Source organism: Tamandua tetradactyla, chromosome 7, assembly GCF_023851605.1.
Source record: "Tamandua tetradactyla isolate mTamTet1 chromosome 7, mTamTet1.pri, whole genome shotgun sequence".
Taxonomy (NCBI): Eukaryota; Metazoa; Chordata; class Mammalia; order Pilosa; family Myrmecophagidae; genus Tamandua; species Tamandua tetradactyla.
In genome coordinates this window covers 48,268,230-48,282,725 of record NC_135333.1, presented here as the reverse complement: position 1 = coordinate 48,282,725, position 14,496 = coordinate 48,268,230, and the positions used below count along the sequence as shown (strand labels likewise).

The following is a 14,496-nucleotide window of genomic DNA, read 5'->3' as shown; positions in this document are numbered from 1 at the left end:
GCTAAGCCACCATGGCCTGCCCTGTACGAGACTTTTGATGACTGATTGAATCTCTTTACTTGTGATTAGTTTGTTCAGATCTTCTGTTTCTTCCTGAGTCAGTGTATCTTGTTTGTGTGTTTTGAGGAATTTGTCCATTTCATCTAAGTTGTCTAATTTGTTGGCATATAGTTGTTCATAGTATCCTCTTATAATTTCTTTTACTTCTTCAGGGTCTGTGGAAACACACCCCTTCTCATTTCTGATTTTGTTTATTTGAATTCTCTCTCTTTTTTTCTTTGTCAGTCTTTGTAGTGGCCCATCAATTTTATTGATTTTCTCAAAGAACCAGCTTTTGGTTTTATTGATTCTTTCTGTTGTTCTTTTGTTCTCCCATTCATTTTTCTCTGCTTTAATCTTTGCTATTTCTCTTCTTCTATTTCCTTTGGGATTAGTTTGCTATTCTTTCTCAAGTTCCTCCAGATGCACAGTTAAGTCCTTGATTTTTGCTCTTTCTTGTTTTTTAATACAGGCATTTAAGGCAATAAATTTCCCTCTCAGCACAGCCTTTTCCACATCCCATAAGTTCTGATAAGTTACAGTCTCATTGTCATTCATCTCCAGATAGCTACTGATTTCTCTGTCAGTTTCTACTTTGACCCACTGGTTGTTTCAGATTGTGTTATTTAATTTCCAAATATTTGTGAAAGATCTCATGCTTTGGTGGTTATTGAGATCCAGCTTCATTCCATTGTGATCAGACTAAGTGCTTTGAATTATTTCAATGTTTTTAAACTTATTAAGATCTGTTTTGTGCCCCAGCATATGATCTATCCTGGAGAATGTTCCATGAGAACTAGAGAGGAATGTATATCCTTGTGTTTTGGGGTACAATGACTTATACATGATTATTAGATCTAATTCATTTGTCAGATTGTTTAACTTCTCTATTTCCTTATTGATCTTATGTCTCATTCTTCTATCTATAAGGAGAGTGGTGTATTGAAGTCTCCTTTTATCGTTATTGAAGCATCTATTGCTCCCTTCATTTAAAGCCCTGTGTTTCTGGGATGTATGTGTAACCAGATGCAGGGTACGGGGTGGGGCACAACAGTGCTGTGATGTTGGTGCTTGTGAACTTGGGTGCCCAGCAGCCAAGGAAGGTATAGGTATGCAGGTGTACAGCTCTGGGGTGGGAGCGTAACCTTGGTGTGTGTGGGTCTAGGGCATGGGGCCCTTTGCTCACATGCACAGAGCTATGGAAGTGGGTCAGCATAATGGGCTGGGGGCAGATATGATCTGGCTGTACAGGTGAGTGCTTTCCCAGAGCCTGAGGAGTATGACTGAGGGCCGTGCACATGTGTGAATCTAGGAGTGCTGTAAACTGATGTTCTCAGAGCTGAGGGGCATGACTGGGGTAGTGCCCATGCGTGCCTCTAGGAGTGCCATAAACTGATGCTCAGAGCTCATGGGGGGGTGGGGGGAGTGTGAGGCTGTGCAACACTATGGGCAGGGAGCAGGGGTAGACTGGGTATGGAGGTAAGCGCCCGCAGCCTTTATGAGCTGGCACTAGCCTGCAGGGAACAGGGAGAAGGAGGTAGCGCTCTGGAGGGGCACAGGAGAGGTGGGTTGGGTTGCACCTGGGATGGGATTGTAGGGCAGGTACGTGCTGGAGGTTGGTGAGTTGGTGGTGCCTGGAGCGTGTGGGGTGGGGGCAAGTGACGGGGTTCAGGTGCATGAGGTGTGTGGTGAGTCTCAGATCACGAGGCTGCGCTGATGAGGGTAGCACATTCAAGGAACATGGCTTGGCTTAATTCCTAGTTCCTGTCTCTCCATCCTTGAACTCCTGAGGGCCCCGGGCTTCTGCATTAGGCTCCAGTTTTCTGCTTCTCAGTTCCTCATCTTTTGCAGCTAGGGCCGCTCTACCTGGTGCAGAAGACTCTCCCAGGTCAGTTGCACTCTGGAACCACCGTCTCAGTCCTCACGTCCCTTCTCTAACTTTTCCTTGGAGCAAGGCTGAACTCTATACACCCTAATCTGCCAACTTCCTGGGACTTCTCCATTTTAAGTTTTTTTCCTTGATTCAGCATTTTCTTTGTTGAAAATTTATCAGCTTTCCACACTTTCTGACAAAGTTGGTTATAATGATTTTTACCGTTTTTTTTTTTTTGTTTGTTTGTTTTATGTTTCTGTGATGGGACAGGTTTTTGGAGTCACTTTGCTGATACCACTTCGCGTTTCTGTGGTATACCCATGACAGTATCATGGGTATATACTGTATCTGGGTGAATATGTTTCTGAACCTTATTCTGTTCTTTTATTATATTTTTATCCCTGTATACCATGCAATTGTAATTACTAAAGTTTTTTATTATGTTGTGATAACTAATGGAGAAAATATTTCCAGGCTAGAGTCTTCTTGCCTATTCTTGTCCCTTTATAATCTCATATAAATTTAGAATCAGCTTATCAAGTTCCTTAAAAAAAAAAGGCCATTGAGAATGCTCTGTATATATAAATCAACTTGGGGAGAGTATCTTATAGTTCATGAGCATGGTATATTTCTCCATTTATTTAGGACTTTTATCATAGTTTTCAATAAAGCTTTAGAATTTTGATTTCAATAAGGCTTTAGAATTTTTAGAATTTTGGTGCTATTATAAATGACATCTTTTTAATGTTTGTTTTAAATCTTAGTTGTCAGTAAATAAAACGACAGATTTTTGAATATTGGTATTATGTCCACAATTCTGGTAAACTTTTTATTATATCTCATCAGTTTTCTAAAGATTCCTTTATTTCTTATATATATATATATATATATATATATATATATATATATATGTAATATCTGCAAATAATGGCATTTAAAAATTATTTTACAATCCCACCTTCATGTTTCGGTTTTGTTTTTGTTTTTTGTCTCACTCAGTCCTTCAGGAAAAAGATGATGAAAGGTTGTGATAGCCCTTGCCTAATCACACATCTCAAAAGGACTCTTTTTACCCTTACACTGTTAAAAGTGTTGTTTCTGACAGGATTTTGTTTTTTGTTTTGTTTTGTTTTTTAGATATATTTTATGTTAAAGAAAGCCTTTTAGTTTACACAGATATCATAAATGATGTTGAATTTATTAAACATTTTTCTATATCCATTGAAACAATCATGATTTTTCTCTCCTAATCTGATTGTTTAGAAAATTATGTTAATTAATTCTCAAAGTTAAACTGTACATTCCTGGAATAAAAATTTTGGTCATGAGGTGTTAGCCCTTTGATACACTGCTGGACTTTATTTGCCAATATGCTATGTAGAATTTTTGCATCTATATTCATAAGTATTATTGGCCAGTAAATTTTCTGTTTCCTACTGTCCTTGGTAGGTTTTAGTATGAAGGCTTTGGAAGCCTCTAAAATTGAGTTAGAAAGTGTTTCCTTTTTTGATCTTTCTGTTCTGATCAGAAATAGTTTGTATAAAATAGGAATTATTTATTCCTTGACTATCTGCTATAACTCACCATATAAGTTATCTATGCTATGGACTTAAAAAATTTTTGTTTTACCATTCTTCAATTTCTTGAAAGAATATAATATTATGTAAGAAAATTCCCAATTATTTAATGCTATTTTTCCCCCCAACTCCAAAATATTTCTGATAAAGGTATTTTCATCAGCAACTGAAAGATGGGCCACAGGAAGGCCTTAAGCTTGCTAGTTTTTTTAGTCTGGAACTACTGCTCAAGAAGGGTATAGAACTGATGAAATAGGTCTTTCCAGAAATGAGAGAAGGTGATGACCATAGAAAGAAAGAAATCAACCTCCCTTGTGGAACAAGGAATATAGTTTTCATTGTCATCAATTATATCAGTGTCTGGATGTCACACCACAGACAAACAATTTGAGGTTTCACCTACCTAACTCTTATTCCAGAAAAGAGAATTTCTTTTTAACTTATCACTGAGGTATACTCTGCACTTTTTTGTTCTTTCCAGTAATATTAGATTTTTTTGCTTGAACATTTTACATTAATATTTCTCTGCAATGTCTATAACTTTCCTCTGAGGTAAGCCAGCTCCAATTTGTAGGCAAGGAAATGGATTTCCAACTCCATTAAGGTCTCCAAGTAATGAGGCTGCAGAGACAAAATACAAATTTAAGAACCCTGGAGTTGGAAGGGACTTCAGAAATCATTCTGAGCTTGCACTGAGAAGGTTAATGAGGCTCAGCCAGAGCTGAGAACAAAGCACTTCAGCCAGGGTCCCTTCCATTACCTGGCAGGACTTTCACCAATGAGAGTCCCTTAACTGATGGGTAAGAGGATCAGAATTGTTTTTGTGCAAGGTCTGTGTCAGCAAAGTTTTATCTCTCTCTCTAAGTATCAAGAATATTTCCCCCAGGAGTGAGCAACCCATGGTTAAAAGAGCAGAAGCAATCCTTAATTGGCCTATAAAGGAGCCTGAAATCAGAAAGAAGAAAGTGCTCAAGCACAGATGAATACTTCCTATTCTAAATCTGTTAGCATTTTATAAAGAAATTTTAAAAGTGCCTGCTGGAGTGCCATTGCTGCGGGGTATTGTGGGATCTTCTGCGTCCTGCTATCTATCCTAGGTAGAGGGGTGCCTCTCCTTTTCCCTCTCCCTTTCTCTAAGAGTTTCCCTCTCCCTCTCCCTAAGAGCTGGTTCTCAGCTAGAAAAAGACTGTAGAATCTTTTTAATCCTTTTTCTTGGCATTGCCACTTTTTGAAGCAAAGTTAACCTGGTGTTCTAGTGTGGGCTTTCTTTTTGGTCGATTTAAATATTTTTTTAAAACCTATAAACTGGACAAGAGATAGTTCTACAATGTCCAAATCATTCCAGCAGTCATCTTTCATTAGGGACTCACAGGGTCATGAGCATGACCTATCTGCAGCAGGAATAAGCCTATTGCTGTTGCTGCCCAGTCTTAAGTATGCCAGCATCTCTAGAAGGATGAACCAGGGTACTAACTAAATCTTGGAATGAGTTCTTCATTGAATCAATAAGGAGGTCCTAGTGCACTGTCTTCTGCTAGTACTTCTTCCCTAATTTTCAGGTTATATGCAATATTGGAAGTAGAAGTCCACTCTCTTTGTCTTCTCAACACTGTGGAGATGCAGACCAGACCAGTAACATTTGGCCAGCTTTGGTTTGTCTGCTAGAGAGTTAGATGAACTGAGTCAAAATCCAAAAAACAAGATTATTCCTGAGAATTTGCTCCAAATCCTTCTACAGCTTAAAAGGAGGAGAACTGAAGAAGTCCCTACATTGAGTTATGGTAGAGATGGTAGATCTGCTGCTTGGGAGCCACCATAGAGAGTACCTAGGGATGACTGGGAAGAAAAAAGGCACTTTAGAAGAGATAGTCTTGATGATTGTGGCCCTCATCTCAATCCAGTGCTTGATTATGACCATAGAAGTCCTTTCCAAGAATCTGATTATTATGACTGAATGGATTATGAAGATGAACAATTAAGAGGTGGAAAAGGGTATGGGGATGATTCTTTTTTTGGTGATACCTCGACTAACTATAATAAATTTGACAGTAAATATGAGAGACTATCTATAGATAGTCTATATCTATAGATCTAAAGATGTTTCTCTCTTTGAGAAAAAGAGAGGTGATCCTCAAAGTAGCAATATTGAAGACTTCCAGCAACTCTTACCAAAAGGTTATCTCCATCTGTGCTCTATATGTGACTTGCCAGTCCATTCTAACAAGGAGTAAGTGGAGTCAACGTATCAATGAAGCAAGTCAAAGTCATTGATGTCAACTTCTTTTTGAAATCCTGACAATGATACAGGACACGCAACAATGGATCCATTCATGCTGCAGCAATCTACAAACCCAGTGTCCAAGCTTGCTAGCCACTGGAATGTGATATACCAGGAGCAGGATGGCTTTTAAAGAGGGGAATTTATTAATTGCAAGTTTACAGTTTGAAAGCCATGAAAATGTCCAAATTGGTTCAGGAAGGCCGATGGCTGTCAGGGTTTGTCTCTTAACTGGAAAGGCACAGGTTTCTTGTTTCTCTCCAGGATTCTTGCTTCACGAAGCTCCCTCAGGGGTATTTTCCTTCTTCATCTCCAAATGTCTCTGGCTACTTGGGCTCTCGTAGTTCTCGTGGCTTTCTTGCATATTCTGAAATGTTTCCTCTTTTAACGGATTCCAGTAAATTGAATCAAGACCCACCTTGAATGGGTGGAGTCGCATCTCCCTCCAATCAGAGGTTAATGTCCACAATTGGGAATGTCATATCTCCATGAAGATAATCTAATCAAGTTTCCAAACTACAGTACTGAATAGGGATTAAAAGAAATGGCTGCCTCCACAAGATGGATCAGAATTAAAACATGACTTTTCTAGGGTACAAACTCCATTCAAACAGGTACTTCCAGCAACAGGAATTCTGGACCTCCACCTCTCTCATTTCATCTTGAGGGACTAGGAATGGAAATCTGCAAGGACCAAGACACATGCAAAAAGGCAGAGTGGAAACAAGCAGAGTTGTTCATATCGTGGATTTTCAATGAAAGGAAAACTTGAGGTACCAACTGTTATAGCTGGTGGAACCATTTGGAGTTGAAATTCAAATAATCTGATTCTAAATAAAATTGAGGGCTTTATTCAAATGGCAACCACAGAAGATGCTCAGGCTGCAGTTGATTATTATATAACCACACCAGCATTAGTATTTGGCAAGCTAGTGAGAATTCATTTGCCCCAGAAGTATAAAAGAGTAGAGAAACCTGAAAGGAAGCCAGATCAGAAGTTTGATCAAAAAGCAAGAGCTTAGCAGATATGGCCTCTCTCTCTCAGCCAACATGGCAAGTAAATTCACGGCCCTCCCCACCTCTTTTGGGACATGACTCCCAGGGGTGTAAACCTCCCTGGCAATGTGGGACAGAAATCCTAGAATGAGCTGGGACTCAGCATCAAGGGATTGAGAAAGCCTTCTCAACTTAAGTGGGTAAGAGAAAGATGAGACAAGGTAGGGTGTCAGTGGCTGGGAGATTTCGGGCAGAGTCAAGGGGTTGTCCTGGGGGTTGTTCCTACTCATTGTAAAGCTATCCCCTTTTGAGTTTAAAGTGTATTAGGCTGGAGGGAAGTGCCTGAGGCTGTGGAGCTGTGTTCAAGTAGCCGTGTTTCTTGAAGATGATTGTATAATGGTGTAGCTTTTGTGGTGTGACTGTGTGATTGTGAAGGCTTGTGTCTGATGCTCCTTTTGTTTATGGTATGGACAGATGAGTAAAACATATGGATTAAAAATAAATAATAGGGTAAACAAATGTTAAAATTAAAAAAATGTATATTGGGTGGATGGAAATGCTGGTGGTCGGGGGGTGGGAGAGGTGGGGGGTGTGGTATGCATGAGCATTTTCTTTTTTCTTTTTGTTTTGTTTTCTGGAGAGATGCAGATGTTCTGAAGGGTGGACATGGTGATGAATAGGCTGTGTGATGATGTTGTAAGCCACTGATTGTACGCCATGTATGAAATGTTTGTATGTTAAGAATGTATGTGCTTGTATGTTGTTTTATCAATAAAAATTTTAAAAAAAGATTAGAAAGCCAAAAAATAAAAAATAAAATGAGTAAAAAAAAAGCAAGAACTTGGACATGTGATATATTTCAGTACTTTATTCCATTCTGGCTATTCTGACAGTGCTATCCTCAAACTTGCTGAGCCCTATGGGAAAATAAAGAAATATATATTGATGAAAATGAAAAGCCAAGTCTTTTTTGAGAAGGAGGTCAGAGAAGATACAATGGCAATGGTTGATCATTGTTTGAGAAAGGTCCTTTGGTTTCAGGGGAGATGTGTGAAGGTTGATCTGTCTGAGAAATATAAAAAAACTGAGGATTCCCAACAGAGTCAGTGACTTATTGAAAGAAGATAAATCCCCCTACACCCCCCCCCCAAAATCTTATTTTCCAGATGGCAAAGAATCTCCAAGTGATAAGAAATCCAAAAACTGGTGGGTCACAGAAGACTAAAATTATAAGTGAAGGTAAGGAACAAGAAGAAAAGTCAGGTGAGATCCAAAGAAAGATATAAAAGATGACCAGATAGAAGAAGAACCTAGCATGCTTCTTGAATCTGAAGATGAGCTATTTGTAGATGAAAAAGAGGCAGCAGCACTGCTAGAAAGTGGGAGCTCGGTGGGAGATGAGACTGATCTTGCAAATTTAGGTGATGTGGCATCTGATCAGAAAAAGGAGCCTGCAGACGAAGCTGTGAAAAAAGATGCAGACGCGAAGAAAGTGTTTAAAAGGTGGACAAGATGGAGGAACTTGATCATGAAAATGAAGCAGTGTGGGAAAACAGAATTAAAAGTTAGGAAAATACAGAACCAGGCACTGAATCTGCTGAGAGTGCTGATGATCCAACAAAGATACAAGTGAAAATGTCCCTGTTAGTATTGACTATGTGACACCTAAAACAGATTTTACTCTAAGCTGTGTTCACTTTTATACAAATGAAGTGCAAAGAAAACTCATTGCAGCAGCCTTCCTCGTTATCAGAAATTGAAGACATTTCTGAATAAATTGGTAGAAGAATGCAGGCAGGAGAAGGACACATAAGATATTCAAGAACCTTAAAGATTTCAAAAGAAAATAATATTTTTTTGTTTTTAATGTTAACTTTTTTAAATACAGTACTAATAGAAAAAATACTGTACTCTTTTTTTTAGTGGAAAAAATAATAGATGTCTGTTCAAGTATTTAAGTGTTATAGCAAAAATACATATATGGTTAAGTTAATGAAGAATAGTTTTTGTTTTATCTGAATGGCAACAGACAAAAGTACTTTGTAGAGACTGACTCCGTAAGCTACTTAAGATAACTTGCACCACTGAGAAAAGGATGTAGAAACATTCAGAGAAATTAAATTTAGTATTCCAGGCTTCAAAGAGATGTCAAAAACTTTGAATTCCACTCAATAAAGAACAAAACCAATTGTTCAGAAAAAAAATGCCTGCTGGCTTAGGAGTCTCTGATGTTTTACAGTTCACAGAGCACTCCTTTCCTTTAATGCAATTCCACCAACCTTTGGCTCAAACTTCATTTAGAATCTGATGCTCAGAGCTGCAGATATCCACAGGACACCGGCAGTATGTCATGGGAGACAAACGTGTCCAGCCTCTGACATACATGACAGAGCATGACACAAACAAGTGTCCCTTATCTGGTTGGAGGTGGGAGGACCGGAGCACAGCGAGCTTCTTAGAAACAGCCTCGTAGTCAGGACATTTGAGCGGGATGGGAGCAGGCGATGAGATTTCAACAGACTCCATGGGAGGCCAGCCCCCAGCTTGGAGGTGAGCAAGGGGGCTGAGACGGGGACCTGGGAGGTGGCAGGTCTGCTCGCCAGTGCGTGGCCTTAGGTGTGCTCCCCTTAGGAAGACGGGGTGATCCCAGGACTGAGCCCAAAGGGCTACTGTGAAGATGGAGTAGGGAAAGCCCTCGCACAGGGCCAGCCCTGGATAATGGTCACCTGCCAGAATTTCAGAAAACCCTAAGTAGCATCATGAAGCTGGCCAGGTGATGGGGCCGTCGTGTCCGTATGCGATAACCTGGACTTCATCATTTTGACGAGGAGAAAGTTTCCCAGCAGGGCGGTAAGATGGTCGGATCTGAGTTTCTGGAAGAAGTCGGGTAGTGGTTTAACAGGAGAAAGACCAGAAGCAGGGGTGGACAGAGAGCGCCTCCCACCAGTCAGTGTGAGGGAGGATTTAAAGGGGTGCACGTTTTCTTTGTCTCTTCCCCCACCAGGCGGGAAGTCCCGGCCCCCTTCCTCTCCTGTTTGCACCACGAACGTGTAGCACGAGTGAACTGACTAAAGGGCGACTCACCCAAAATCCCGCTGCAGGGTGGGAAAGGATCATTCACCCGTTCCACAGAGAAGAAAAGCTAAACTGCGGGAGGCTCGGGGCCTTGCCCACAGCCCACGGGAAGAGGCTTCGCGGGACCAGGGAAGAGGACATTCCAGTCTTTGTGCAGGAGTCTAGCCCATTGAACTGGCGGGTTTAATTCGTTCACCTCAGACCAAGAACGGAAGACTAGGGTTCTGGAAAAAAAAGAAAAAGGAAAAAAAAGTAGCCCAAGACCTGTTGGAATACTACCGATGACGATGACGATGACGGTGGTGGTGACAATTCGAATTTAAACGTGACAATTCAGCTATTGCACACTAGGTGGCAGCACAGTGCGCGGTTTTGAAGGAAATGGTAGCGATCGCAGCCCTCAGTACACACCAGGCCCCACCTAGCGCTTGGCGTTTCTTATTTTATTTAAGCCTCAAAACCATTCAATACTGTAGAATAAAATATCTAGCAAAAAAAAAGAGATAAAATCCCCAGTTGCAGAAACCTAATGCCATCAACCTTCCTGCTGCCAGAGGGCAGGATGTGGAGGGAGGTTGGCATTTGGCTGCTCGCCTGGCCCTGAAGATGCTCCCTGGGGGAAGCCTGGAGTTCTAGAAACCCCCTAACTAGGGGTTTCTCTTAGTTGAGAAAGTGTAGACAGGACATAACCTTCCCCTGGGCCTCAGAATGGACTAGGGCACCTGCCCTCTGCCTTCCTTCCTCACCCTGCACTTGGGCTGTGCCAGGCCTGGCCTGGCCACATCTGCCAGCTGGGCCTGCCAAAGCCTTGCTCCCTCCTCCTAGGACCTGCCATTTCATAGCAGATATTTACTGAGCACCTACTGTGCACCAGCCAAACCAGCTCCAGACCCCTCGTCCTTCACCCCCACATGGCCCATTGCTGCTGTCCCTCCAGCTCCAGATTCCTTGGGTCTCCACTGGCTGTCCCCAAGCCCAGCTGCCCAGGGCCTACCCAACCATCTCCCTTCCCAAGACAAAAGTGCTTGTCCTGGTGGTGCCCAGTGCTTGAAGATGCATCCCGGTGTCCCTGGTGTGTGGTGAAGGGTGGACGTGCTTTCTCCCAGGCTGGGTCTTGAAGGCTAAAACTGTAGGCTCAGGGGAGGCCAGCGTCGGCAGCCCTGTCCTAAGTCTAACCCCACGGTAGGCTCGGGCCCTCAGTTATGTGGGCTCTTGGCTTGGAGCTTCCCAAACCTCACAAGTCTCTGGTGACTGCTCCTGGATTTGCTTGAACTTCATTTGTATAACATATAGATAGATATAAATAACAACAACAATAACTGCTGATTGTTATGAGCACTTTACACAGATTAACTCCTTTAACTCTTACATCAACCGAATGAGCAGATAAAATCACTATCCCATTTGGTAGAAGAGGAGACTGAGGCCAGAGACTTTGTTTTCCCAGAATCCCAAAGCTAAGCTCTCTGATTCCAGAGCCTGTGCTTCTCTCTAGCCCACTCAGTTTTCCCCACAAATCCAAACCGACACCCTGTTGGGTATTCATTTGACCTTGGTTGTAAAAATCAGACCCCCATGCCCCAGCCCTTCTGTTGAAGGAGCCCAGATGCTTCCTGACCTAATGCTGCCAGTCCAGTAGTTGGGGGAAGGGGCCACAGAAGCCCAGGAGTCTTCTGTGGCCTTTGATCCATTGCATTTTGTTCTTACACAAATAGCCTGTGTATGTTAATCTTAGAAAAAGAAACAAAGTATTGATAGAATCCCTTGAGAGACTGGAGAAAAAAATACGAAACTATTAAACTTTCCCTCGCGGGAAACCTGTGGAACTCTCTCAAGCATTAGTGACTCCCAATAAAATTGGCCAAGAGGCAAGCCCTTGATTTTGAGGCTTGCCTTTAAGCTTATTTCTGTAGCAGAAAAACTGAAGACTACCTATAATTATGCCTAAGAGTTGCATCCAGAAAACCTCTTTGATTGCTCGGATGTGGCCTTTCTCTCTCTAAGCCCAACTCTGCAAGGAAAATTATTACCCTCCCCATACATGGGACATTATATTCGGTGGTAAAGGTCTCCCTGACAGCATGGGACATGACTCCCAGGAAGGAGCCTGGCCCTGGCACCGAGGGATGGACAGCGCCTTTTGAACTAAAAGGGGGGAAAGAAATGTTACAAAATAAGGTATCAGTGGGCGGGCCACAGTGGCTCAGCAGGCAGAGTTTTCACCTGCCATGCTGGAGACCCAGGTTCAATTCCCAGTGCCTGCCCATGCAAAAAAAAAAAAAAAGTTATCAGTGGTTAAGAGAGTTCAAATGGAGCTGAGAGGCTACTCTGGAGGCTACTTTTGTGCAAGCTTCAGCTAGATATTTCTAATTGCCATGATTTGCCAAACACCAACTGACATCACTCCTGTTAACCCTAAAGAACACCTAGAGCTCTGAGACTCTACCAAAGTTTCATGTATTAAGTTTACTTTCCTGAAACCTATCATCTCCAGAGAGTTCCTAGGCCAAATGTGTCCTGAAACCCAGAGGGGCCAGGCTCTCCAAGAATATCAACTAATTCCATTTCCCTGTTGTTTCTTTGTTTTTTAAGATGCACAAGTTTTTATTGTCCACCCATCCCCAAAGGGCATCTGTTGCCTCAATGCCTCAGAACTTTGGTGTTGTTGGTCTCAGATACCACTTGGCAGTCCGCGGTCCTGTGCATGGTGGTCTTGTGGATGGTTTCATGGAGTTGCTGCTGTCCAGGGTGTCACTGAGGCTGGGGTCCTCCCCATCTCCTAACAGGCATCGGTAGGTGGTGATCTCAGCCTTCAGCTTTACCTTGATGTTCAGGAAGGCCTCGTACTCCTGGGCCTTTGCCTGAGTCTGTGCCTGGCGCTGCCCCTTTGCCTGAGTCTGTGCCAGCTGCTCCATCTGAGGGCTTAATGGGCTTCCACCTCCCTCAGGCTGTTCTCCAAGCTGGATTTCAGGTATCTCAGAGAATCCAGGAAGATTTCCAAGGACTGGACAGAATGACTTAGCTCCATGAATGTCATTTCAGCAGCTCCTGTTTCAGCAGAGTGAGAAGTGACTGAGAAGTGGCGTTCTCTTCAACCTGCTGAGACCAGCACTTACCCAGCTCCACTTGGTTCTTCTGAGCCAACTCATCATACTAGGCCTGGATGTCTGCCATGATCTTGCTGAGGTCCTGAGACTTGGGGGCATCCCCCTCCCTGGTCAGCCCAGAACTGGCAATCTGGACTTGTAGGCCCTTGCTTCCTCCTCATGGTTCTTCTTCATGAAGAGTAGCTCCTCCTTGAGAGTCTCCATCTCCATCTCCCACTGCAGCCGAGTGATGTTGGTGTCATCAGTGGCCTTGCAGAGCCCATGGATGTCATTCTCTACATGAGTGCATGGCCAGCTCAGTCTCCTACTTGACTCTGAAATCATCGGCACCCACTTGGGCATTGTCAATCTGCAGAAGGATGCAGGCATTGTCCACAAAATTTTCAAAGATGTGACCCCTTAGTTCCTTGATGGTCTTTAGGTAGTGGCCCCAGTTCCTGACCTGGGGTCCCTTCTTCTCCAGATGTTCCTGAATTTTGCCCTCTAGTCTCCAGTTCTCAGTCTCCAGGCTCCTCACCCTCTCCAGGTAGGAGGTCAGGTGGTTGTTCAGGTCCTGCATAGTCCCCTTCTTGCCCTGGATGCCCTCCGTTCCTGCCAGACCCCCCGCCATCCCACTGGCCAGGTCCCCGGCCTCCCAGCCACCCCAGGAGCTAGAGGAGTAGGACACGGGGATTCGGGAGCCCGAGCTGCGGACCCCCACATAGACACTGGCCGTGCAATTGGCCGGCCAGACCCGAGATTAGAGGCCAGGGATTAGTAGCTGGCAGAGAAGGTGATGGAGTGGGTGGTGAAGCTCATGTTGTCCAGGGAGGAAGGCGAGATGCTGGGACTACGGATATGGCCACCCCCTTCTTATATTGTTGACACACCTTCTTAACATAAAAAAGTTAGACTGGGCATAGCCTAAAGGCCCCTATAACTGGGAGTAGGATCAAAGAAGGAAGAGGTATAGCAGAGAAGATAGGATTTAGCAAACAAGTATGACTGCTGAGTCACTATAATGGTACATCTTTTAGCTTCCAGTGTTTTGGAGCAGCTAAAAGGAAAAACCTGAAAATGTGGAGTGGTAACCCATGCCAAACTGTGAAATATGTTCTGTAGCTACTTGTTAAAACATACTTTGAAAATTATTGCTTTTATATATGTGTCTGTTTTATTTTTCACAATAAAAAAGTTAAAAAGAAAGAAACAAAGTCACCAGGTAATCAAAGCTGCAGGTTGAGTGAGAAGGAATCTGCTGGAGCAGGGAGATCTCAAGACAGAGAGTAAGTAGGAGAGTCTTCAAATAGCAGTGGTTACGGCCGCTTAAAAAAGCAACTAGGGGATTTCGGGTGGGAAGCTCCGTGATCCTTTGATGTTTCCATTTTTTTATTGCATAGGAGATCGTACATATTGGGGAGTAGATACACATTGGTTAGTATAGTATACTTATCCATTTTTAATAGGCTGCCCCTACTGGACTAAACTGAGATAAGCTTATTATTAAATGCTGCAAGAAATTGCAACTTATTGGGAGTATGTTCTACTTTCTCAGAAAGTCCCATCCTTGTT

The 14,496-nt window shown here is 42.8% G+C and overlaps 2 pseudogenes; one reads left to right on the top strand and one right to left on the bottom strand.

The window, feature by feature from the left end:
• Positions 1–4,816: 4,816 nt before the first annotated feature.
• Positions 4,817–8,576, top strand: LOC143689649 (matrin-3-like; annotated as a pseudogene).
• Positions 8,577–12,478: 3,902 nt separating this feature from the next.
• On the bottom strand, positions 12,479–13,743 carry LOC143689648 (keratin, type I cytoskeletal 18 pseudogene; annotated as a pseudogene).
• Positions 13,744–14,496: the final 753 nt, after the last annotated feature.